Source organism: Coturnix japonica, chromosome 3, assembly GCF_054131305.1.
Source record: "Coturnix japonica strain WE chromosome 3, WE-NBRP24, whole genome shotgun sequence".
NCBI lineage: Eukaryota > Metazoa > Chordata > Aves > Galliformes > Phasianidae > Coturnix > Coturnix japonica.
The window spans coordinates 11,949,840-11,974,881 of NC_140665.1; the positions used below are offsets into that span (position 1 = coordinate 11,949,840).

Below are 25,042 nucleotides of genomic sequence, written 5' to 3' on the forward strand. Positions count from 1 at the left end.
GGAAAAGTATCACATGAATCATGTCAGTACAGAACTTGGGGGGCTGCTAATTCTCTAATCTTGCTGGTCCAGAAGCAACCTCAAGGACCTCTGTTATTTTATACCACTTTCCTCCTGCTATATACATCCTGGTCTCTGACAAATGCCTAGTAACACTGAAAACCTATAATATCAACAAAGAGCCCCAGAACTGAAGAGGAGAAACAAGCCTTCCACATCAAAAGTCACCACACTCCAAAGACAAAAAGCAGACCTTGTTCCTGCTTACTCTTGGACTTGAAGAGTTTGTCTCCTTTGTCCCACACTTTGTCTCCCCAATCATTATATTAAATTGACCTGCAGAACAGCACTCAGACTCACAAGAGTCAGAATGTAAGGTAGTTTATTTAAGGTGTATACACTGGTGCACTGGGGGGCTTGTGCCACCCTGATTGTGCCACTAGCATCACTCAAGCAGTCGCATTTATAACACACAAAATTCACACTCATGATTCCACAAAGCAGGTATTGCTAACTCACTCTAGGTAGTGAGTTGTCCTATGCTAACTAATTCCTTGAATGTTTTCTCATTTTTCACTCCTTGGACATGTGCATCATATAGTCAAGTCTGCCTGAATAAGTTTTCCTTTGTGGCAATTGGTCCAGTTTCTTATCTGAAGGTTTCAGGTCTGAAATTCCAGGAGCTTCTTCCCTTGCAATGTGCTACTGACAAGCAAAAGCCTTGCCCCCATTCTACCAAACTCCTCTCAAGTCCTCTCAAGCCAACCCCCAAACTCCACCTAAACTAACCCAAGTCCTGCCTATTCCTAGTAACCCCCTCCCCAAACTCCACCTCTGAAGTAAGGGTTCCTATCTTCTTTAATTTCTATGGAATTCAAGCGAGGGGCCCATCCACCGTGCAACCCTTCTGTACAGGGATCATCCTAGGGTTTCTACCTTTACTCAAAATAACACCTCATTTCCTTCCACACAAGCAACAGAGAGTTTCCTTTCCAGATGTCTGTGTAAATTTCTTTTAAGACTTTTACTTTTGAATCCAATGCTTATGCAAGCATTCATCAAAACAACGGAAATCAGAATGGAGTTACTAATAGAGTTTCAAAAGAGGTCACTCAACCATGTTTAAGTAACTTTTTAATTTTAATTAAGTATGGAATACTGGATAGATTACAAGAAGATGGCAGAACAGATGAAGAATAGCATTAGAAATGCAAAGAGAAACTTTGAAGATAGAAGTTAAAAGCCATGCTAAACAAACTCTTTTCCAACATTACAAATTAAGAGATCAAGGAAGGGGAAAATGAAAACATTAGAGGCCAGAACAATAAACCGAATCACTTATGGTGGCAAAATGCCTGAACTATTACGTTATTGTGTTCTCAACAGATTTTCAAAAGGGAAGGATAAGAAGTTTAGTAAGAAGATAAGTTTTATTTATTTACTTATTGGTGTGTGTGTGTGGCGGCTGATCCGGCTGCATAAGGCTACAAAGAGCAAGGCAGGAGTTCACTGTGAAAAGCTCAGTTAAATGTGTGCCAGGAACCTAACCCTGCTACCTGCCTCTGATAAAAGGCAGCAAGAAAATTCTTGTGTTTTCTGCATTATTACTCCTTATTAAACTAGATTTCTGTTAGCGTGTGATATGAGGAGACACTTACATTGTGCTATGTCAGGTCATGTCAAATCCCATCAAGACTTATGATGGGAGATAGCTTGATGTAACCTGACGTGGTACATATTAGTGCCAATGGAAAAAGCCAAAAATGGCTTGACATTTAAACAAATACACCCCATTTGCCGAGGCACAGCAAGATCCAGATGTGGCTTCATCTTAAAGCTCTGCAAAGATACCACTCATGGAAAGCCATGGAGTTCAGAGAAAAAATAAAATAAAAACTATAAAGCACATTCTGCAGAAGCAGACATCTATAAACACTCATGACCAGATCTATTAAATACGATGTTGAGATTTTATGAATTAAGAAAACTCAATTATCTTGGATTTATTTATTTCCAAGACTGTCAAAAATAATCCCATGCAGATCTGTAGTAAATAAAGCAATGGAAAGAGCTGATCAGCTGTACTGAAGGTTAAGATTATCTTTCTCATCTTCCCCAACACTGTCTTAGTTACTCATTGTTGCTGCTCAGAGATGCTCAATCCATAGAGGTGTATAGTGTTTACCGAAAACACTCTCTGAGAAACTGAACTTAGTCTTTCTGCATTTACATTGAAGACTTGCCTTCGTTTTGTTACAAGACATCACCAGGTTCAGAATGAGAAGGGGGAAAAAAAATAATGAAAAATGTAAAGCATGCCATAGGAGGAAGGGAGTACAAAAACATGTTAAGCAAGAAGGATTTGGTTTCGCTGGCCTTGTCACTCTTTGTACAGGCAATTGTAGTAACATTGATCTTTTCACTGTTGAAAGGACTCCAATGCATGCAAATGAACTGTCAAATGCCGGAAAATATTTCACCCATTCCTCCATCTGAATGGTTTGATAAAGGTCTCAGCAAAATCCAGCTGTTCTGCACTGTGTCTTACAGAGATGTAGAGGGTACTCCATCGTGCCTGCTCTTCTCTTAACCAACGCGCCCACTGAGAACAGACTGGCAAGAAGCCGTACAGAAAGCACAGGTGTAACAGAAGAAAAGCCTATACCTGTTCTCCAGAGTGTTATATCTGCACTTCAGAGAAACTCACCCAGCTTTTGCGTACCTACATCAGACATACCTCACACAGTTTGTCTACGCTATATTTATTCATGAGAACTGTGCCTTTTAGGCACTTAAGTTGACTTAAAGGTGCACAAAACTAAGAAACTAAGAGATAATTCGAACAATCACTGCTTAAACTTACTGCTTGTCTGAAATTGTAGGGTCAGAATCACAGGCACGTGGAAGGGGTTGGCAAGTACAAGCTTTCAGTGGTTTTGAAGATCGTTAGCACCTTTTAAAAGAGAAAAGAAAGAACCTTACATATACCGAATAGATCTTTCCCTTCATCCATATTAATAGCTACCCCACAGGACTCCATAACAGTTACTTCTTTTAAATAGAGCATTCAAAGAGAAGAATAAAACTTCTGTCCTCAACTTCACCATGAACAGATCTCAAGTACTTCAATAATACTTTAAATATTTAAATACCACTGCTAAGGAAAGTTTTACCGAGCATAAGCCCCTGATCCTTACAGCAAGTTGCTCCCTGCTTAAATAAACACCTGTCCCAGCCATTTCTCAGGGATCAGATGGAGAAGACCAAAGGTGGATTTTGGCATCAACAATGATTTATTCACACAAAGCAGTTTAAATGCAGGCAATATATTCCTGTCATCCAGTCAGCTGACAAAATGTCAGTCGTCTTTATCAGTTGTTTCAGTGCCTCCTGCCAGCTGCCATCAATCTTTGAAATAAACACTATGAATAAAACTGCATAGGCAAACGGCTGCCAAAGAAACCAGAGGTTAAAGGCATTTCACCTATTATGCAATTAAGTGCCAATGGTTATTTTGATCAGAAGCCTAAATTCAAAGTGAATGGCAGAATTTCAGCTGGGGAAGAAGCAAGGAGTTGGTTTTGGTTTTTTTTTTCGTTTTTTTTTTTTTTCTCTTTTAAAGCATGGACAGCAGCAGACTCCCTAAGCCCTTCAGTCTCACCATCCTGCAGACTGGCCACAGCAACATCTTCCTGAAGGGTGCTCTATGCCTACAAAGGAAAGCAAACCACTTGCTGTGGTCTGAGTTGAGAAAAGATAACAAGACAAACATGAATTAGGGACACCTAGCAGTGTGCAGCCAAATAGGCTGGCTTGGCTGAACACGCAGAGATCAAGCACTGCCCACAGCTCACCTGAAGGCATCCTAAAATGTACTGCTTGGGCGCATCTACAACCAAGGAGTCCCATCAGATTGGCGAGATCTGGCCCAAGTACTTCTTTGCATACTCAACCAGAGGGGCAGGGCCAAGTTTGAGGGACTGCCCCTTAAATGTGCAGGGCTCATTTCCCTTCTTGCTTAGTTGGCCTCACCTGTGCATAGGAGAAGTGAGGAAGAACAGGGCCCCACATATGACCTAAGACAAGGATGGGAAATAATGGGGGCGGAAAATTAAAATAATTCCTTAGAGGGTCCCCCTTGTAGAAGTTTGTCTTATTTTTCAAACCTCTAAATTGAAAGCAGGAAAGGTGGTGTGGAGGAAAAAATAAGGCTATTGAAAGAACACTAAGAACATAAGCAAAAAGAGAAAGAGAAAATAATAGTATACGCCTGATAGAACTATCTGGTAGCTACCCATCCATCAGTATCCAACTATTGGCTGCTCCTTTTTGACTCTTTAGAGACAAGACAGTAGACAACATGTGCCTGCTTTGGCAGCACATACACTAACATTGGAATGATACAGAGAAGATTAACATGATGCCTGTGCAAGGATGACATTCCAAGTTGTGAAGAGTTGCGTATTTTTTCTCTGTCTTTGTTGCAGAGAATTTGGACCAGATGACCATCAAGGGTCCTTATCAACTTGAACAACTTTATGATTCTAAGTCTTGGCACAGGAATAAAAAAGTCTACCTGTTTTCTTGCTGCTATATCTGCCATCTTTCCATAGTCAACACAAAATAAATGATGACATATCATATCCTTTCCAGAGAAAGGTGTTATAATAGCTATGGTACACAAGTAGTTTCAAACCTCTATGCAGAAATAAATCCCGAGTGTAAATTACAAAAATTTTCCTCATTTCAAGCCCCACACATATTTTGTGTCCACCTTGCAAGATAATATCTAGTTATTGGCTGAGTTGGCAATTGTTTTCTAAATCCTCACAGATGTTATTGCACAGTTCCCAGCCTAAATAATAAGAACATCCTGCTGAGAATGACAAGGATCTAGTGCTATTGAGAGGATTGCTGTAGCAGTAGAAACTCTATAATAAAAAAAAAAAGTCTTAATAACCAACTTAATATTGTAAGGATTACCAAAACAACACTGATTCCAGAAGCTCCCAACGCTGGTTTTTGTCTTTTGAGGCTGTGGCTGTAACACTTGTGAGGTGTTTAAATGACAAATGGCCCTAAGTTTCCAAATGGCACTGCACAGTTGTCTGACTGTATCAGGTGGCTGAAAGCAATGAAGAAAACAATGTTTTTCCCTGGGGGGATTAGTTCTTGGATGTTAGGAAGGGTATTATCAAGTGCTCACATCTTCACCTTCAGCACGGTTAAGCACATTATGTTTCCTGAGCTTCACAGAAGACTACTAAGTACCGCCCATAGGAAGATGTAGAGCCAAAGAGACCTCCAGAATTTCAGATGATCCAGCAGATGTCCAAGCTCAGACATATCCTAGAAAGGATGTACTTTCCAGCAAAGCTACAGCTGCTCATAACCATCAGACCTTCTGGGTTTTCTGGGCACAACTAATCTGATCCTACTGGCAGTTTCTAACTTCCATGAAACCGAGCATCTAATGCAAAGTCTGAAATATTCAAATGCGATTCACAGAGCTTTTTCTGTCAAGCCTGCTTCCAACCAGCATTTGGCACAGCTGATGGGGCTAACTATGGAGGGCTTCAAAAGCACACAATTCCACTGAAACATCAACATATCAGTCCTTAACTCACACAGGCGCATTTCTGGTCTATCAAATTGTCATATGCAGAAGCACCCATTAGGGAAACCAGCACCATTTTGTCCTCACTGGAGCTACGTTTGGCTTGTTTTCACAGCGTCATTTTGGCAGGATTCTTTTGGCCAGTTTAAGAACAGATCTGGAGAGGAGACAATTACAGTGTGTGTCTGCTGCTCAAGGGAAATGCCAAATTCCCTTTCTATGGATGACTTCTCTAATTACTACTATTATTTCTATCTGTTGCCTGTAAAAATCGGAGTGAAATCCTGGTCCCATGGAAACCACTGACAAGACTCATATTCATGTCACCACGGTTTCACGTCTGGTTTTCCAGATGTTTTGTATTCCAGCCTCACCAGCTTCCTTCTATCAGACCTTTGTGGTATAACGGAGCAGAGCTTGCCTTGCCATATCGCGTTTGATGGAAATTTCCCCCCATGTCCTAATCATGAATCATCACTCAGAATCCCAGTATCCTTTCTCTAACAGAAGACAGTGCTGCCTGACAAACTTTGCATATTATACTGCATTATTTATATCAGGTCAAAATCTGCTGTGGGAATTGCTAATTGGAAGAACAGCCGCTGCCTGTGTTTTCCTCTAGGCAGACTGGCAGGCAATATAAAATTGCAAAGGAGAATGTTCCACCTATCTATAGTCGGTATAGCCCCTTTTCCTTTCAAAAATCTCCTATTTCTACACATCACGGAGTCCCAACGCAACTTGTTTCTGTGCTTTGGGAGCAGGAAACGATGAGAGCTTTTGGCATCACATGTGCTGCAGCCTCTCGTGAATCCTATGGGAATGGCAACCAGCCAAGCCCGGAGCTCCAAGCCTGAAGAGGAAGGCAGGTGTTGAAGCACAACCAGCATATATAGCTGCCAGAACAGCAGGAGGCTGAGCAGGGGGCTCTGGATGTGCACTTCACTGCTATGGTTCAGAGATCATAAGGCTGGATGTACAGTCTGCTTCTGGGCCATCAAAAATGAACCACTACCGGTCATGGAGAATTGGTTTATATGCTGAATACCAAGGAGACTTAAAACAGGTTGCCTACACATGTTCTCTGGCAAACATGTTATTCTTTTAAGCACTTACAGTGGAAGTGAATAATTAAAGTTTTTTGAGTTGATCAATATTTTTAGGATTGGAGTTCTCATGATTAAAAGGAAAATGGTGAAGAATTAATCTTTGCAATTCTTTTTGTTGTTGTTGCTATAATGTGGTCTCTCTTCCCATGCCAGTAACTGAATTCCATAAAATCAAGGACTTATTAAAAAAAGAAAACAACCACAATTCTTGCATGTTTAAGGGACAAGCTACATCCCTCAGTTATTAAGCATACAATTAAAAACCATAAAAATGTAATTCTTCTTTCATTTAATTGGTAAGGTCAATACCAATTATAATATAAGAGTGCTTTAATTTAAAGTTTTATCTCCTACATTAGTTTTCATTAAGGTGTTAAATGAAAAGAAATCATTGTTAAAGACAAAAAGAAATTGTCAGTGAACCAAGCAGGCAGCGTCTGTTAGCACTGTTAAATGCACTACAGGGAGATTGCTCCCACAGACTCAAACGTTGTAGGAATTATCTGGGGATGAGACAAAAAAGAGCCTGGAAAATTCCTCACAATTCTTATATATTGGACTTCATCTCTGCTCTAATATGAAAGACCAAATAATAACATTAACAGCACAATAAAGCCTGTTCTCACCCTCCAAACATCATAAATGACGATCTTAAAGGAAAGGGAAAATACGTATTTGTCACAGAGAAAATTATACAATTTGACAGCTTACATCTATTATTTTACTTCTTCAAGAAGTATTTCATTTACACTTGTAAAGAAATATGTGATTTGTTTTGCTTGGAGACTATATGGGCCAATAGAGAGCCACAGACTATGCCTGAGACAAATGGACGGGTAACTTGAAATTTCTCTACCAGACATGATAGTGCATTCAAATGGTAAGTGCATCATTGAATATGCATATTAGTTAGTTAAATGAAGGTTGGGAAGACCTAGTGCTAGGCAGAATCTGTGGAGCCAGGGCTCAGGCAGATGCCACTACATTGGCTGTGCTTTGGCAATACGTCAAGCTCTATTAAAATACAAATTAAATTATAGAAAGCTCTACATGTTAACCAAGTATAATCACCATAGTGATACCTGTCCAGATCTGTGTATGCCTGTGAACAGTGCCCAAAGTGCTGCTGGAATGCCACTTGGAATGGGGTGCTGATCCTAAAATGAATTACTCTGGCAGGCAGGTAGGACATGTGACAGAGTGTGAGACGGGCAGAGAGAAGAGAGCACCAGCCCTGCGTTTCCAGCCCTCATAGCTGACCACTCCTCTGCTGAGATACACAGTGGGAACTGCACTGCAGCTGTCATTGCCTCCTGAGTCGGGTAAGGACACAAGTACCTGGAAGACCTTAACCTGCTCTTTCCCCATTCCATCATGAGATTTAGGGGCTGAAAAAAATGGGCTGGGTTGAAAAGATGCGGTGAAGTACAAGTTTATGCTTTCGTTAGTTTTACACCTTAAATGGCAAAAATGGCTGAAGTTGGAAACATCTGCACGTTATCTTGGATATGCATGAAAAATGTGTTACTGATGCTGCTGCAATTGTGTATTGTTTAACTTGCAATACTAAATGCATATATTTTAAAAACATAGCAGTTGTAGGAATACTGCCCTACAGCCGCAAAGGATTTCCAGTAAAGCTGCTGCTCTTCTCATTCCCTGGTTAGAGACAGTGGGAACAGCAGTCCCACAGTTACTGTGAAGCTGTCACATCTCTAATGACAACCCAAACATTTAGATGAAATGCATTGTGCTAGCTGTGCATATACAACTGTGCAGAGCAAAGCTTGCCAGCATAACTACCCTTATTAAAAATAAGTTGAATGTGAGATGGAAAAGCCATTACAGCTGCTTCTGTTAGGGAATGCTGCTACAAATTAAGCAAAAATCCCTGAATCATCCATGTCACTTCTAGACACTAGTATGCAAGAACACTCAGCTTGGCAGATAGCGAGGTAGTATGCTATGTGTAATGGAGAAGAAAAAGATGGTGAGGTTTCCAGGGGAAACAAGAACAATAGGAAAGGGAAGGAGACACATGGTAGAAATGGAAAAATAGGGAAAAGTTCCATATGGAAAAGTATGAAAAGTAAAAGAAGATGGGAACATGAGAATAGGGGAAATGTAGAGATTAAATAATTAAGAATAATTATATCAATTATTAAAAATCTGTGTGCTAAGTACAGTTAAAACTACTGCTTTCCAAAAATATTTCCTTCAGGCAAATGTTTTTTGCAGTTGTCATATACTTCTCCTTTGGGAAGTTGGATCAGATTTTAACAACATAAAAGATGATTCTAAAACTCCCATTAAGAATGCCACCACAGTTTTGTGACAGTTACAATTTCATGATCCTATTACTGTCTCCAAATTCTTGGTATGGATGCAATGAAATAGGCTTTGATGACAAATTACAGTGCAGGGCTGCATTGTTTATAGTTTTCTGTAGTGGTTGTGGGTCCTCCTTCGGGCTCTGGGTCTTTTTTTGTGTCAGAGCTGCTCTCTGAGCACAAAGCACTGGAGATGAGCTAAGACTGCTGGATGAAGGAGTTGTTCTGGGTCACTTCATTATACAACTCAAGTCAGTATGGGTAGATAAAGCAGTTTTAGCAGGGTCTCTGGTGCTGGAATAAGGGGAAATGACTGGAAACTTAAAGAAGGTAGATTTAGGTTGGGCATAAGGGAAAAGTCATTCCCTGTGAGGGCCTTGAGGCACTGGAACATGTTCCACAGAGATGTGATGGAACTCCCGTCCCCGTAGACACCCAAGGTAAGGCTGGATGGGGCTTTGAGCACCTGATCAAGCTGTATGTGCCCCTGTTCATTGAAAGGGAGTTGGATTAGCTGACCTTTAAAGGTCTCTTCCTTAAGAGCAAGGATTTGATGACTCTATACTTTGATTGCATATATCCAGACCATTTTGTCTGACTTTTTGTTATTGAAAGGCCTCAAATATCTGTTATTACTTGGAAGAAATCTGACACAGGAAACAGGAAGAGACCCCAATATGAGAAAAAAAAATACAAAGTTTAAATAAGGCAAACATGACATTCCTTTGGGGTCAAGCTTACCTGACACAAAGGACTGAATCAAAGCTCTCAGTTATTACATCATATAGTTACAACTTTCAGTAATATTGAGGGTTTAGGATGATCTTCTCCCTGAAGTTAGTTCCACTTCATCAAAGCTTTACTGGCTGCAGTTTTTGTCAATGAGATAGGACGTGCCATGTAAAGCTGACAGCTAGGTCACATTCTATATGCTCACTCCAATGATCTCCCTCTTTGTTCAAAGCAGCAGACATTGATGTGGCAAGGACTGCAAAATTTGCACTACTGCTGCATACGCTGTAATTGGACAGACAAAACCTTTTAGACTTTGACACTATCAACCTGACAACTTCATGAGTAATAAATTCCTGGAAAAACACAGAAATTATGGTACTTCACGTCCTCCCATCTCCCCCATCCTTATAAGTGGAAAGGGTGTTTTGGCACCTTTCTGTTCTATCAATTATCCTAGGCAAGACTGTTGATTTATGAAGCAAAGAAAAAAAACTGTAAAGACATAAGATCTAAGGATCCATCATGGGTCTCTGCCAAGACAGTTTAAGAACAACCTGATTACTTTTTTTCCAGTTATTCAGATATGTATGACAACTTCTCTCTGGCCCATACTTGCACTTTAGCAGACAGAAACAACAATAGGGTTTCTGCTTCTAAGTTTTAATTCAGGATATTTTTATAGAAAGAGGTCAGGATTCAAACAATGGCAAACATGCCCCAGGAGCTATGTCTGAATATTGTCTAGTGCTATCTACAGCATAGGCAGACAAAAATAAGGGTTTTCATTCTTATTTTACCTAACTTACAGGTTGTGACTACTCAGTACCAAAGAGAGGGCACAATGGACCACAGTGAATAGTGTATGTATGTGATTGCATTTACCTTATGACAGGCATATGTGAGAAAGGGAATTTGAAATAATTAAGTGGAGCATTTTTGCATAAGCAAAGCCAAATGGTATCAAAATCTACATAAGTTAAATCTTTGTCATCCTCTGCATAAAGCTGTATTTATAAGCTAACTTGCCATGCTGATACAATTCTTCCTACAGGTAAACAGACCTATGAGGATTAAGTATATGCTGTAGGTTTTGAAAACATTCACGTAAATTTTTAGGGCTTTCAGTTGCATTTTCTCCTCTTTTCACTAACTTAACCCCTGTGATATTGTTTGACAATTGTATGAATGGGAAGTAGCTCATGCTTATCAGGCTAATAAACTGATAGCAGGTAGGTTTGCAGGTACTGGAGCTCCACCTTGTTTTCTTGCTTTACAGAAAGGCTTGTGCTTAGCTGCCCCCTCTACTCCAGCTGTTCCATGATTAGGAAGGGAGCTATTAATCCACCACTAGCCAATCTTGTTTTCCATAGGAGACCTGATATTTATTAAAAAGAATGCATCATCTGTATAAATTCAACAAGGGCAGGGAGGCAGTACACTGAATTGTTTTGTTCTGCATCTTCAATATAGTGAAGTGATTCAGCTCAAGACAGCTCACTTACTCTGCTGGTACTAAAAGTTAAAATATAGAGGGTGCAGCTGACAGTGCATAAGAAAACAAAATCTATATCTGAATGCCAATCCCGAATCTTTGTCTGGCAAAATGAATTTAAATGGCAGAGGACTGAAAAGGTACCATATAAAATATGCATTTTACTGCTTGAATCTTAATGGGGTTTCTTTTTGCATTTATATAAGTTCTTCAAAGATTTATTCTCTCAATTATCAATCAGAAGAACTCATAAAGGTAAAGTCAGTGGACCATGAAGGATTAGAGCTGTCTGAAAAGACAGATGCACATTTGGCAGCCCTTGTGCACTGCAAAAACCCATTTGACACCAATCCTTGGCCCAAACAGTGGCTGACAAATGAAGTCGGTTATTATGAACTCTTTCAATTTTAAAACAAGAAAAACAAGAAACCCCAATAGACACACACCCCCCAAAAAAACTCAAAACAAATATTCAGGCAATGCTTAATAGAAATATTTAACTTAGGGAAATTTTGTAGATTAGTAAGTCCTTATTTTCTTTCTTAGGTTTCATAAAAGAAGCTAATGACGTTTGACTCCATCATAAGAGTATCCCATTTGATTACAGCAGTTTCTATGTTGAAGAAATCTATAAGTTGAGGGTTTTTTCCTAATTCAGGTCTGCTTTTTTCCCCATGGACTATGAGCACTTGAAAATACTCAGAGTAACAGAATCACAGAACCATTGAGAAATGTTCACCCCTATTAATTATTTAATCCAAATCCCATCCCTGCTCAGAACAAGGTCAGCTGGAGCCCAGGAACAAGTCCAGTTGGATACAGACGGATGAAGACCTCACAACCACTCTGGGCAACATACTCTGGTGTGTATTTATAAATTATTTGCTCTTCCAGAAAAAAAATACATAACCTGACAAAGGTATATCAAAAGTTATCAACCGTTACATGCTTAGCTATTATTTTTTAAGGTTTAGCAATGAGCTGCATGGATACTGATTAACTGATTATGGTTGGCTTGAATTCCTAAATAAAAATTGGAAACAAATATAAAAATCTGTCCAGTACTAAGTACTATACATACTTCCATTCTTGAATTACTGATAGTGCTCTGTAAACATCCGTAAGTATCCAATAAATAACTCAATGTATCCCAAATGGGATGAGAATTCTCATCCTGGACAGGAATTTAGCTGAGAAACAAAAGTTTAAATTCTCTCAAATTCAGAAACACCCAGAAATGTAAAAATGTTCAGTACATCACTTTCTGGTCTCATAAAATGCACTTCATAAACAAACAAACAACAAGACATAGCCTAACCAAAAACAAGTAAACAAACAAACTGTGGCACCATGTGGGTTTTGAATCCATTAGCACTTACAACATGATTTTCTCTGGCCACATCCACAGTGCCTGAGGCAGCACAGAAGATCTTGCACTAGCAACACATTTGCTGGCACTTTTCTGGCCATCAGTGCAGCTATTCTGCCTTTCGATCGGAGGCAGCACCTCAGCTCTGCACTGAGCCACTGGGCGGGCTCAGATGAAGAAAGCTTTAGTTAAATGAGACAGCAAGATGCTTCATTGAGCAGTGGAGATCTCCTCATTGACTCTGGCATTTCCCCACAGGTCACTAATCCCATAAAGCTTCTTGCCTCCTCTACTGAAAAACTGGCCTTTGAGTTAATCTGTTGGCTTGCTGAAAACATTATTCTTGGCTTGTTACTAGGGAGTGATAATTAGAGGAAATTTCAAGTCCCTCTTTGCAGTTTTGCCTATGCAACATGTTGCTCAGATCTGCAGGTTCACAATTCCAGCTGAATGTCATCCTGCCCTCATTTCAAATATCCTTCAGACAGGTGGCAATATAAATTATCCGTGACGATTTTAGCCATAAATCAAGAGGCAGTGCAGAGAGTATGCATAGGATTGGACAGGGGACTGGAAAACTGGATGTCGCTCCATTTCCTTACGTCTTTCTCTCTTCCCATATATATTCAGTGTTTGAACAAACTAATAGGTCGCTCCTATGTGCTACTCATACCTATTTTACATATTGAAAGTAGTCAGCCCCAGCACTAGTTCAATGCTAACAATATTTATCATTAAGATAGTACAAGGTGCAGAACTATGACATTAGGAGATAACAAACGTCTGAAAAACACAGTGTTATCATAGCCACTCCTCGCAGCAATTTTTCAATGATAGTGTTATAATATCCTCCTAGTCTAATGATAGGCTTTGCCGTGTTCAAAAGATCCATTCCATATTTATGTCCCTTTTTTTCCCTTAAGAAGTTCTTTAAAGAGCTATTCTGCTAAATTGTGCAGAGAAGAGACATCCTTTAACTATTTCATCGCATTAAGTAGGATTCTAAAGTAGGATAATTTTTAAGATAATGGAAGCTTTTCTTCTCTTCCTGGAAAATAATGGAAAGAAACTAGCATAATTTTTTTCACTACTTCTGGCCAGCATTTTCCTCCTCTTTTATTATTCAGAGCACTGTTACTGATGATATGGCAGGCAACATATTGCTGTATTAACAAGGTCACTCAGTCGCAAAATCCCATTAGTGGTGAAAATGACAGAACCGAGTTGTGTAGTGACAAATAGGACAAGTTCTCACCTTGCATAGAAGGTCTCAGGTTCAAATTTACACCATATAGAAGAAAATGCATCTGCAAGTTGTATCTACTCTGAACTTCTCATACAGTGGCATACTCAAGTTTCTTACTTAAATGAGGGGAATTCAGTGAAGCCAATATCTTTTTTAAAGATGTCCATTCATACCTATAAAACCCTATAGGTATGCATAAATGAGACAGAATATTGAGCAATATGAAGTACCTCCTTTGGTGTTTCTGTGTGATACCAGTGCTGTTACAGATTTTATAGCAGAGAGCACAGCAAGCACTTGCAATTCAATTAAAACAGGTTTTATACAAAAGCTTCAATATCTAATGCAAAGACTAGATAGCAACTTCACAGGCATAGCCCTGAGCAGAGGTCCAGTCTGTGCTGCCAGCAAACCTCTCCTAATCACAATTCCTACCATGCATGCTCCTAGCTTTCATGCACAGCAATACAGCAAGGCAGGCATTTAGCAGCAGTGGGGCAGCATTCTCCCCACTCACCTGAGCAGCTGGGGGGGAGGTGGGAGCCCCTCGCATCCTCACTGCTGGGCAGTGCCACAGTGGAGCTGCTTTGCTCAACACATCTGACTCGGGCAGCGTAACTCCTGGCTGGAGACAGATGAAAAAAGCAAACTGGTTTTCCTTGATTCCTGCTCATATCGTAATTCCCTACTAATTTTCAAGGAATTTCTCAGCTTCAGTGAAAACAATGCAATTGAGTCTAAAGAAAGCTTTTCCTACTTAAGATTATTTTTGGTCTTTGGAGGGAGAAAAAAGAGAGAAAGAATTCATGTTAGAATAACATGCTGTATTAATCCTTGATTCCAGTGAATATTTTTGAGATAAATGTTGAATAGTCACTCAGCTAAACACTAAATTTTGCTGGGGTGAAAAATAAATAAATAAATCAAGATTCTTGTAAAATATGATCCCCAGCTTGGGAAACACTTTAAACCACTACATGCTATAGACTCCATCCAAAGTCTGTTTCAGAGATATGGCCCATCAAGTCCAAAGGGGACCTCATAACTGAAGAGATCTCCCATGTCTCCTATGTTTAACCAGAGATTAGACTTCCTAGTCCAAGAGTTAGTAACTCCAAACTCCTACAGAATTTTCTGTCCCAGGATCTCACTGAATTTTAAATGTGAAGAAACGTGGTCCTATGAGATTTTCATTTATCAGAGAAGGAAACTACATGCCAGGCAATTTTGTGATTTATATCCTAAAACCTTTCTGCTTCCTTTAGATTCATTGGGAACTTGAAACATTTAGGATTTGTTTTATTCTGTTATGCTGACTAATAGTTATTCAGAAGCAGCCCAATGGGAAATTAGAAAGCTCTCTACTCACCCGAATCACCAGTCACAAACAGTTGCATACATAGCTACAGAGAAACAGGTGCCTATTCGATGTGTTGTGATATTAGGTGAAGGCATACATAGTATCTCCAAGGTTAGAAAAGACCTTTAAGATTGAACTGTCATCTCTCAACAGTGTTTCTCACTAAACCATGTCCCTCAGTACAACATCTATATATTTCTTGAACACTCCTGGGGACAGTGACTCCACCACCTCCCTGGGCAGCCTGTTCCAGTACCTGACCACACTAAGTTTTTCCTTATATCCAACATGAACCTCTCCTGAAGCAACCTGAAGCCATTCCCTCTCATCCTATTGCTAGTTACCATGGAGAAGAGGCTGACCCCCACCTCTCCACATCTTCCCTTTAGGTCTCCCCTGAGCCTCCTCTTCTCCAGACTGAACAACTCTGGCTCCCTCAATGGCTCTTCCACATGCTGAGGCTGACATCAGAGCATGGGCCCACTGAACACCATCTCACCAAGAAGCACCCCAGTGAAAACTTCAGCCTTAATCAGTGACAGTGAAAGCCACAGACACTCATGTGTTCCAATTCTCACTGATGTCTGAAGTGTTGATGGGGACAGAAAATTAAACCTCTTTTTCCCATCGACCTTGTCACCTCGTCTGTTCTCATCTGGAATGACTGAAGGGTCATTCTTAAGGCTGGTGTTTATGTAGGCTGGACATGTTAGCAGACATCATAGAAAACCTCCCAAATCACAGAAAATTCTTTCCCTTCATTAATGTTCTGCTGAAGCTTTTAAACACTATTATTCTTCCCTCATGAAAACTTTGTAGGCACAGCTGGCCTTTCACTAAGAAAGAAAATATTTCCATTGCAAAGACATCTGTCACTTATAAAAATACCTTAATTCTTTGAGACATTTTAATGCACACTCTTATTTCAAAGAAATTTAAATAGAAATGTTAGTGACCTTGTAAATGAATCAGGGGTCGTGCATCATCTGGAATGAGAGCTGTTCTGAGAGCCTTACTGAGCACCTAAATAACCCAAAGAGGGTACTGCTAGGTACCTACTTAATGCTGAGGAAAAAGGGATTATGAACACAGCGTGGCTCTTCAGGCACTGCCCTTTATGTTATTGAATTCTTTACGCTAGAAAAAAAAACTAAGTTTAAAGTAAAATTAATGCAGCAGAGACCAAGGTTTTAAAGAGAAAGGATGAAGCCTTAATTCAGATGCCATCAGTGTGAGTTTTGCCCTTCACACTTCCACTGCAGCACCAAATAGCTCGGTAACTTTACAAAGCTTTCCTCCTCGCAGCCATTTAGATACATAATTTCCATGAACTGCAAGAGGGAATGGCTGGGCATTATACACTGCTAACAGTGGAAGGGGAGAGGTGCTGTGCTGACAGCAAGAGCCCCACGTGGAAGGTCAGACTGCAAATAGAAGTCTTTGTATTCCATGCTGTTTAGGGTAGAGGCCATTTCTTTCTCAATGTTTGTTACAGTCTCTGGCAACCTATGCAGCCCTATCACACTCAGCAGATAGGAAGTGATTTTCTCTGGGTTCTGTGAGATGCCAGGATCAGCCAACAAAGGCTTCAAGTGGAACACTGGAAATTTTTGTTGCCGAGAGATACACTGAAATGGTCTGCTGAGGGCAGCCCTCTCCTGGCTACTCAAATACCTGGAGTTCAAGAGAATGAGAACTTGGAATTCCTACAAAAGCCAAAGCAGCTTCCCTCCTTGTGAGATCCCCCCGGTTTCACCTGACCTTCATCACTTCCTACAGCTTCCCTTTTGGCTCAGGAAGTGTCAGCACTGCACATAAACAGAAAAAAAATGTACAAGGGAGGGGAATTTGATGTGCCCAAACTTTCAAAGTAGAATCTGCAAAAGGGGTGGGTATATCTAGTTAAAAAAAATTCTAATTGACAGGTGTAATAATTCTTCCCCACATTACTATTTCAGGCTGCAAATTTTTGGCCAAACTTGTGCAGACAAAGTTGAAGATAAATTAGTCTCATTTTCTAATTTTCATTTGTCCTGAAATTAGATTTTACTACAACTGTATTTACAAAACTTATGCTGTGGAATATCTTCCCTCCATAGTCTGTCATTGCTAATGAGCAAAGGACACGTAGAAACTTCTTACAGTTTTTTTCTCTCTTATCATTCCTCAAGGTGAACTATGATTTCTTTCAAGAGCTTTGCTTGCAGAAAAGTAAGGATTTTGTGAAAGACACAGAGGCAAAAATATTAATTGCTTTTCCCACTTTACTGACAGTTCCAATAGCAGCAAATGTTACTGCAAAGGAGGCAAAAAACCTCCCACCGTCAACTGCAAAACCACATCAGTCCTTAAGCCAAGGCAGCCTTGGCTCTTCCTAATTTCCTTCCACAGAAGAGGGAGCAGAGACATCCTCTTCATTAGCATCATTATGGAAACAGAGATTATAGTCACCAGAAAAAGTAAGTGAAGCTATAGACATGGTTCCTAAAGGAATCTTTCAGATCTCAAATGGGAAAGCAGTGGGTAGCAAGGTGGAGAGAAATTATATTTTCCCCTCTTTCTTCATAGGAGGCGAACTCAGAAGTTTCAGAGTAAAGTTCAAGACAAAGGTTGCACTATTATATGCTGACTTCATGCCTTGAAATAATAAGACAGAACCACATAACATTTGCTAGATAGAATACTGATTTTTTTATTTTTTCCTCCCAGTTTGCTAAACAAGTCCTGACTTAAAGCAGACTATGTGGCAACTTCAGGTCACCATAATTCTCTCTAATGTTTCTCCCTGTCAAAAGCCATGATGCCAATGCTGCCCTTTTGTTCCCCTTAATTTTATCAAATGCACCCAGCATCTCCAAGCTTCCCTGTTTCCTCATGCAAAGATGAATAACATAGAAACTTGCACATATCTCACAACCATGACCTGATCTCCAAGAGCGAACATAGATCTTTTTGCACAACTCTAGCCTGAGTTTTGCTGGGTGTCTGTCCTGTGCTGGAGATATAGGGGTGTACTGAGGGCGAGAATCAGACTCTACAGCATAATTGATGACAATGGCTAAAAATGTTTGAATTTTACCTAACTTTTTCACAGAATGTAATAATTTTAAAGACAACTCAAAAACTCACCAGCTCCTGTATAAACCTGTCAATATCAAAGTCCAAAGGTAACTACATTTCATATCCTGTGTCTCCAGGCACATGCCCAAAATAACCTCAGCCAGACAGCACAGCTCTTAGTTTTTCAGGGATTCACAGAGTAAGAGGTCCCATGCATCCATCCCCTGAGGCCCAGCAGCTGCCAGGCTTACTGCATGCCAGCTTTCTCAGGCTTCACAAAAAATACACCTCACAGAAGGCTTAGAATGTGCTTACAAGAGAAAGCTTTTAGTCCAGAAAAAAGAAAAGCCACTCTAGTCATTAGCTACATGATCCTTGAAGTTGTATATATTATACAGCTAGTGAGTTCCAGCCCTGTGCTAATTTACAGTACAATTGTATTTTAAAATCTCCTCTCTTTTTTTAACAGCGTTATGTTCACCAGTTCAGTTCAGGCTTTTCACTCAAAACCAGTGTCCCATGTATAAAGACTAGCCACATCTTTTGCAGATGACCACTGCATGCTTTCAGCTGGAAAGCAGAAAAATACCTGTCTTGTAGTACTCACTGGGAAGCTTATAGCACACGCTGTGCCTAGGATCTTCCTCCATGGCCTTGGATGAAAAATAAAACACTGAAGTGTTTGCAGGAAGAAAAAAGCAAGTGGAAGGTAGTATCTAGAAGAAAATTTTCTGTGAAGAACCTTGGAATTGTTAACATGAAGATGGTTGCCATTAGTAAAGCTTTAATATTCAGAATATTCCCAGGAATGTGTAAGAGATCACTCCCTAAAGGAGTAGAAATCAAAACCAAGCATTACTTTGAATTTCATCAGCAGAGAGATCTAAGTATGCAGTAGCCATGTTGGATCCAGTATTGGTTCTAACACTAGAAGCAATGATTTAGAATCTTCAATTAACATGTAAAAATTAGCCTAAGGTATTCAGTGGTCCCAGAGAAGAACACAGCGCTGGACTCAAACTGTCAGGTGATGCAGTCTTCAACAGTCAGTGCATCAAAACTAATATCTTTATCATTAAAATGTTAAGCGGCAAACCTTTTTCTGCAGAAAGAATATTACGTGAGCCAGGTGATCTTGCTGAAATGACAAGTTGTAAAATATTTGAGAGCATTGGCTGCTGCAAGTCTTTACAGTGAACCTCACGGGAAGGACTGCCTGATTATTCCTGAGGACTCAGAAATGCTGCAAGCCTTATATCATACATCAAAGTTGTTTTCTAACTGCAAAAAGTAGGTGCAATAAAAATATATTCAAGAAAAAAATGTTCCTGGTGACTAGTAAAGTGTGAATAAGTGGTTCTTCTTGACTGTTACTAGCATTTATCATCCTTTTCAGGCAGTATTAAAAGATTAAAATGACTTGTGTTTCTTCAATTACATTGCAATATAGAAATAATTTGGAAAAATAGCAAGACTCTTCTTGGCTAGAGCACTTAAAATATATGAACACAAGAATTCCTTATTCTAAAGTGTAATAATTGCAAAGCAGTTAATTCACTGTAATCTAAAGCATTTGCTTAAAATCCTTTGTTTGTTCTCAAAGGGAGAGCTCCTGGCTTAGGGATTTACAGAAAGAAGGTGCACTCTTTATCAGTTTAATATACCTTAACTACATAATTACTGAAATGTTTCCTTCTCAATATTTAGTATGCCTGCACTCAGAAGAATATATTTAATCAGAATGTGTGCAACACAAAGTGCATCCCAAGAAAAAAAGCACAAAACCACACTATTTGCTGAAGAAAAAGGCAAAAACATGGCAGCTGTCTCCCACCTCTAACACGAAACAGAGGCAGAAGTTTAAATACAACCACTAACACCAAAACCATATTTCCCAGAGTGAAATCCTGCCTTCCTGCCCCCAAATTCAGCCATGTTGCTTCCCATGACTTCAGTAGGGCCACCAATATTTCCTTTTCCATAGCTTTCAGGAAGGACAGAGCACAGCAAAGATAGCCAGATCATTACAATTAGCAGTTTCTGGTCTTCATCCCCATACGATCAACACAGATTTATCTAATTGAATTTGTCACAGTTAATTTTTGGAAAAATCCCATTACATACAGATACATCTTTTCAGATCTATCAGTTTAAGAGGAAAATGTAGGAGCTGGCATAGATCCACATTTTTCGACATGCTTTCCCTTTTTTTGATTTATTTTTAATCTCGCACTTCTCTTTTTTTTCTGATACCTTTCACCCCTTGTTCCATACTCTTCCCTCCCAGGGAAAATGCACGGTGACAGTATAGGCTGTATGGCAGCAGTAGGAATGAAAGGTCTATTTCAAAGTTGCTCTGTTCTTTTTGTGTGTGTGGTTTTGTTAAGTACATACCGTGTTTCTGAAATCCAGCTAGGAAAACCTAGAAAAGTCTTCCAATTATAATCCTTGATATTTCCCCTGAAGCTAAACCAAAGCCCCTTTGAACTAGAAAAGTGTCTTTCAAAAATGAGAAGGGCAAGACCTGAACTTTTCTACCTATAGTCTTGTAGTCCAAAATTAGAGGTTTCTTTTTTTTTTTTCTTTTTCCCTCTCCAAGGAAGAAAATACACTGATTTCAATACAAATATTTTAAGCTAATCCAGCTTTCCTTTTTATCTACTGTAGCCAATGCCTGCACCAGTCATTTGAGCATTAAGTTATATGTCTACATTAGAAGTAACTGTTTCCCAGGTGAAAACTTGCTGGCTGTGCAGATGAGGTAAATAAGGTTTTTCAGTGTTTCCTGTCAAAAAACCCATTGTCAAAGGTATGTTTATTGATCGATTTTCTCATGTTTGTAAGTTACAGATTAGCCTTTTCTCACATTAAAAACAATTTCCTTTAGGAAGTCGGTGCCCTGTAAGGCGCAGATGGATTTACCGTGTGTGTATTCATTCTTTGCTCTCCCTAATGGTTCCACAGTAGGACTCTGCAGGGTGATTTGAGGGAGGAAAGAATTCATCATTCTTCCTTATATGGTAGCTAATAGGCTTCTCCCCACAGGCCTGGGTCCTGCTTGTATCAAGACCATAAAGACTGAGACTGTATGTTGGTTAGCATAACCATTCTAATGCGGGTGGTTTAGAAAACTTATAGGTAGCATAAAAGTGGTTATTCCAGCATGAAATGCCATAACAAGGTACAGGAAGGGTTTAATGCACAGAAAGGGAATCATTCCAATTTTTCTAATGGGCTTTCATACTCATATGAAGAAAAGCAGTTCAGCTTCTTATATCTTTTAAAACTAGCATGCTTTACATAAAACCTATTGCCTTTCTACTTGATCTACGGTTTTGAAGATCATATTATGCCAAGAATCTGAACTAAAAAGGTAATAAAAATACTGTCTTTGGGGGCCAGGACAGCAATGAAACTTCCATTTTCATAATTCACAAACACTGAGTACAACTTATCAAATTTATTTTCATGGAGAGTTTAACAAATAAACTGAAGGAAACACATTCAAGTGAAATAACATCCAGTATTTTAACTCGAGGTCTGCGTAGGGACAAATAATCATGCATTTTGGTTAATTGCTTCACACTTATTTCTGCTTTTAACACCTCTTGAGCAAATTAGACAAGAATCCTCAATGTGTTATTGGACTTGTGTCAAAGAACATATATTACACACTTTGTACACTCCAGTAAATGTCCAGAAGCAACAGAAAAGGCAGAGTGGACTAGAATGAACTGAAAAATCTTCTGAAATGTTACTGAAATTAGGAATAAATATTCTAAGGCACCGAAGGACCTTAACCAGAATAAGTTCATCTTTACATCCAGGAGAGGCTGGGAGGACCACTGGTTAAAGTGCAATATAAAGCTTTACACGTGAACTCCCCAGGCATCTTAGAGCAACAAGGCAGCCAGTAAAATCCTCATCCAATTAAGAGTTGTCTGAGTTTGAATACCCAGTAGAGTATGGATATTCTTAAGTAACCCATAATTTTAGCCTAAGGACCTCATACAGATCAAAGTGCCTTTCCCATGCACAAAGAGCATTTCTGTGTACAGTACCTCGCACCAATCCACGGACACTACTAGTGAGTGTTATAGTTTAGCCCTTCCTGGTGGGTCTAGCACTTCTTCACCTCCAAGACACATTGCAAAGTTGCATGGACTTGAAACAAGGCAATTGGGTGCTGTGGGGTTTCAGCAACCACTTAGGACAATCTTGTGCTGGGCATAACCAGGAAAGCAGGAAACTGAAATGAGGGAATTGAAGATGAGTGGCAGAACATGCATTGAACTTCACCTGACCTAGATTTCTGTGGCCCTTCTTCTCTCCCTCAAAGTCCCAAAAAATAGGAACTGGAGCTGGAGGGAAGGCTTTTAATGAGTTCTTTCAAGGACCACAAGGATATTGGTCGGTTCAGGGCTGCCTCTCTTCCCATCATTGAGAGATTAGAGTCCCTGAACCATAAGCACTGCCTTTGCAGTGGTCACCCCAGGAGATGGAAGGATGAATCACATTGGCTTAACAGTATGAATAATATGTCCATCCACCAATATGTTCTTTTGTGGAACAGAGATGACAGAAAACTACACTATGACTGTCAAAGGCTCTTTTCTGGACAGTGTTCACAGAACAGCTCAAACATTTTATGGCTACTAACAAAAGGAGACAAGAGCCTCACTTGGGACTTAAATTAGCTACATTTATAGGTATGGAATAAAAAAGGAGCATTGCTTTATTTGTTCAGCGTTGAAAAGATGGACAATTTCCTGCTCTGAGCCAGCAGCATCTCAGCGAGAGGTAAGCCTGGTGGCAGCTTTCAGGCTGCCTATTGTAAGGTACGTGCTTCAAAATAAATATGTATTTTAGCAAGTACAAATTAAAACACAGGTAACAATTTCATGCAGAAAAGAAAAACTGACAGCAAAAAACTGGCTGGCATTCAAAAGCACAGCTCTTTAATCTGGTGTTGATTGACTGATTCATTAGATGTGTAGAAGTATTACTAAGAGGGCTCTTATCCACATAGACAGGCACTCAACATAACTTCAGAACACATCTCAAAAGCAGCCATACAAATTACAGATATCCTACCACAAGTAAGCTGTCATACCACTTTAAACGGTTCCATGCCCTTTCAACTGTCCCTCATCTACTTTCTCACTAATTTCATGGGCCAGCAGCAGGGGTTTTGGACTTCTGTAATGTGCCTTGATTTGGCAGTGTAATGTCTCAGACTCAATTTTATTCAGACTGAGAGATCAGGTGGCAACAGCTTCCAAGGTATACCAACACTTGGCCCTTTTTTTCTTCACTCATTTCAATCAAGGAAGCTCCAGGTCAGACACTCCAATGTTGATCACAGCTAATATCTAATACTGCTAAAAAAACTGCAGAATGCTACTGCGAGTTATGGGTACTATTCAGACACACTAACATACTCACAACTCCTGAAACAGATTGAACTTGCCTTAAGTCTCAGTCGGTAAAATATCCCAAACAAGATTTCCACCAAATACTACCAGGATTGTTATTTAACTTGAAAAAGCAAGTCTGCATTTTCTGCACCTACCCAGCAAAACATCTCAATGGGAGATCAGTTCTGACACTGACATTGAATAGAACTTATCTGAAAATTACCTGCTTGTGCCACAGTTTTCTCTATGAAGCCCTGCAATGTTTGAACTGATAAAGCCTGAATTGGAGTTTCATGATTATTATGCAGTATTAATCTCCAGCTGGGTGACTTGGCAAGGCTACGCACTGACATCTTCATGAACTTTGCACTTCACATCAAGGAGAGGATGTGAGCTTGTCAACTTGACACAGGCAATGCAATCTCTTTCAAATTGGCCTTTAGAAATCATTACAATATAACTGGAAGCTCTTCGCAGTCACACAAATAGGATACATTAGATTCAGCTGTTGCAAAAGAGTCAAAGGGTTCTAATCAAGTCCCTTCACTCAAATTAATATCGTTGCATTTACTTACTAGTACTTAGAGGATGCTGGTGAAATGTCTTTACCATCTGTTTGGTTCATATGTACAACATTAGAAGGGTTATTTCATTTTATCTTTACTGAAGCTGTTATTCAATTAACAGAATTTCATACAAACTTGCCAGTTATTATTAAAGTTACAAAAGTGTGCCCAATCCTTAAGAAACATGATCACCTCATTAAACTAAGTGGATATTTATCCCAAATTGATTGTAATAGCATGATTTTATTTAGAAAATGAAAGCATTTAGAATTACAAGCAAAACGATCATGAGTATTTTAAAACATTTCACTAAGTGAATAGTCCATGTGGCAGTGGCAATGTAAATGATTAATGATAAGCCAAAAAGAACCAGATCTTGGAACATAAAATCAGATCCCACATATGAATTCATTTTTCCTTATACTGAACTCATATACACAACCTACTGGTAATCTATCTTTCTGCTCAGGTAGAGAAGAGGAAATTTTTGTCTCAATTGTAATCCATATCTCAGACAACATTAGAAAATAAAAGAAAGTATGAGGATCACAAGGCAGCAACCACAGACAAAAACTATCTTTCAGGAATTCTCTACGCTGTCATCTTCTGTTAATAGCAGGCAGTTCTTAATTCTAGTTCTTTGCATCACAAAAATATTGCACAAAGAAGCATTTTTTGGTGTTTAATACTCAGATATCTGATGACTTCCTAGCTTCATACCTGTACTGCTTCCATAACAAG

General features: G+C 39.5%; 1 non-coding gene across 1 annotated transcript; it reads left to right on the plus strand.

Moving 5' to 3' along the window:
* The first annotated feature begins 4,362 nt into the window (after positions 1 to 4,362).
* LOC116653280 (U6 spliceosomal RNA) lies at positions 4,363 to 4,469 on the plus strand. The gene has a single exon (XR_004306849.1). It is a non-coding gene; the product is annotated as a U6 spliceosomal RNA (small nuclear RNA).
* Positions 4,470 to 25,042: the final 20,573 nt, after the last annotated feature.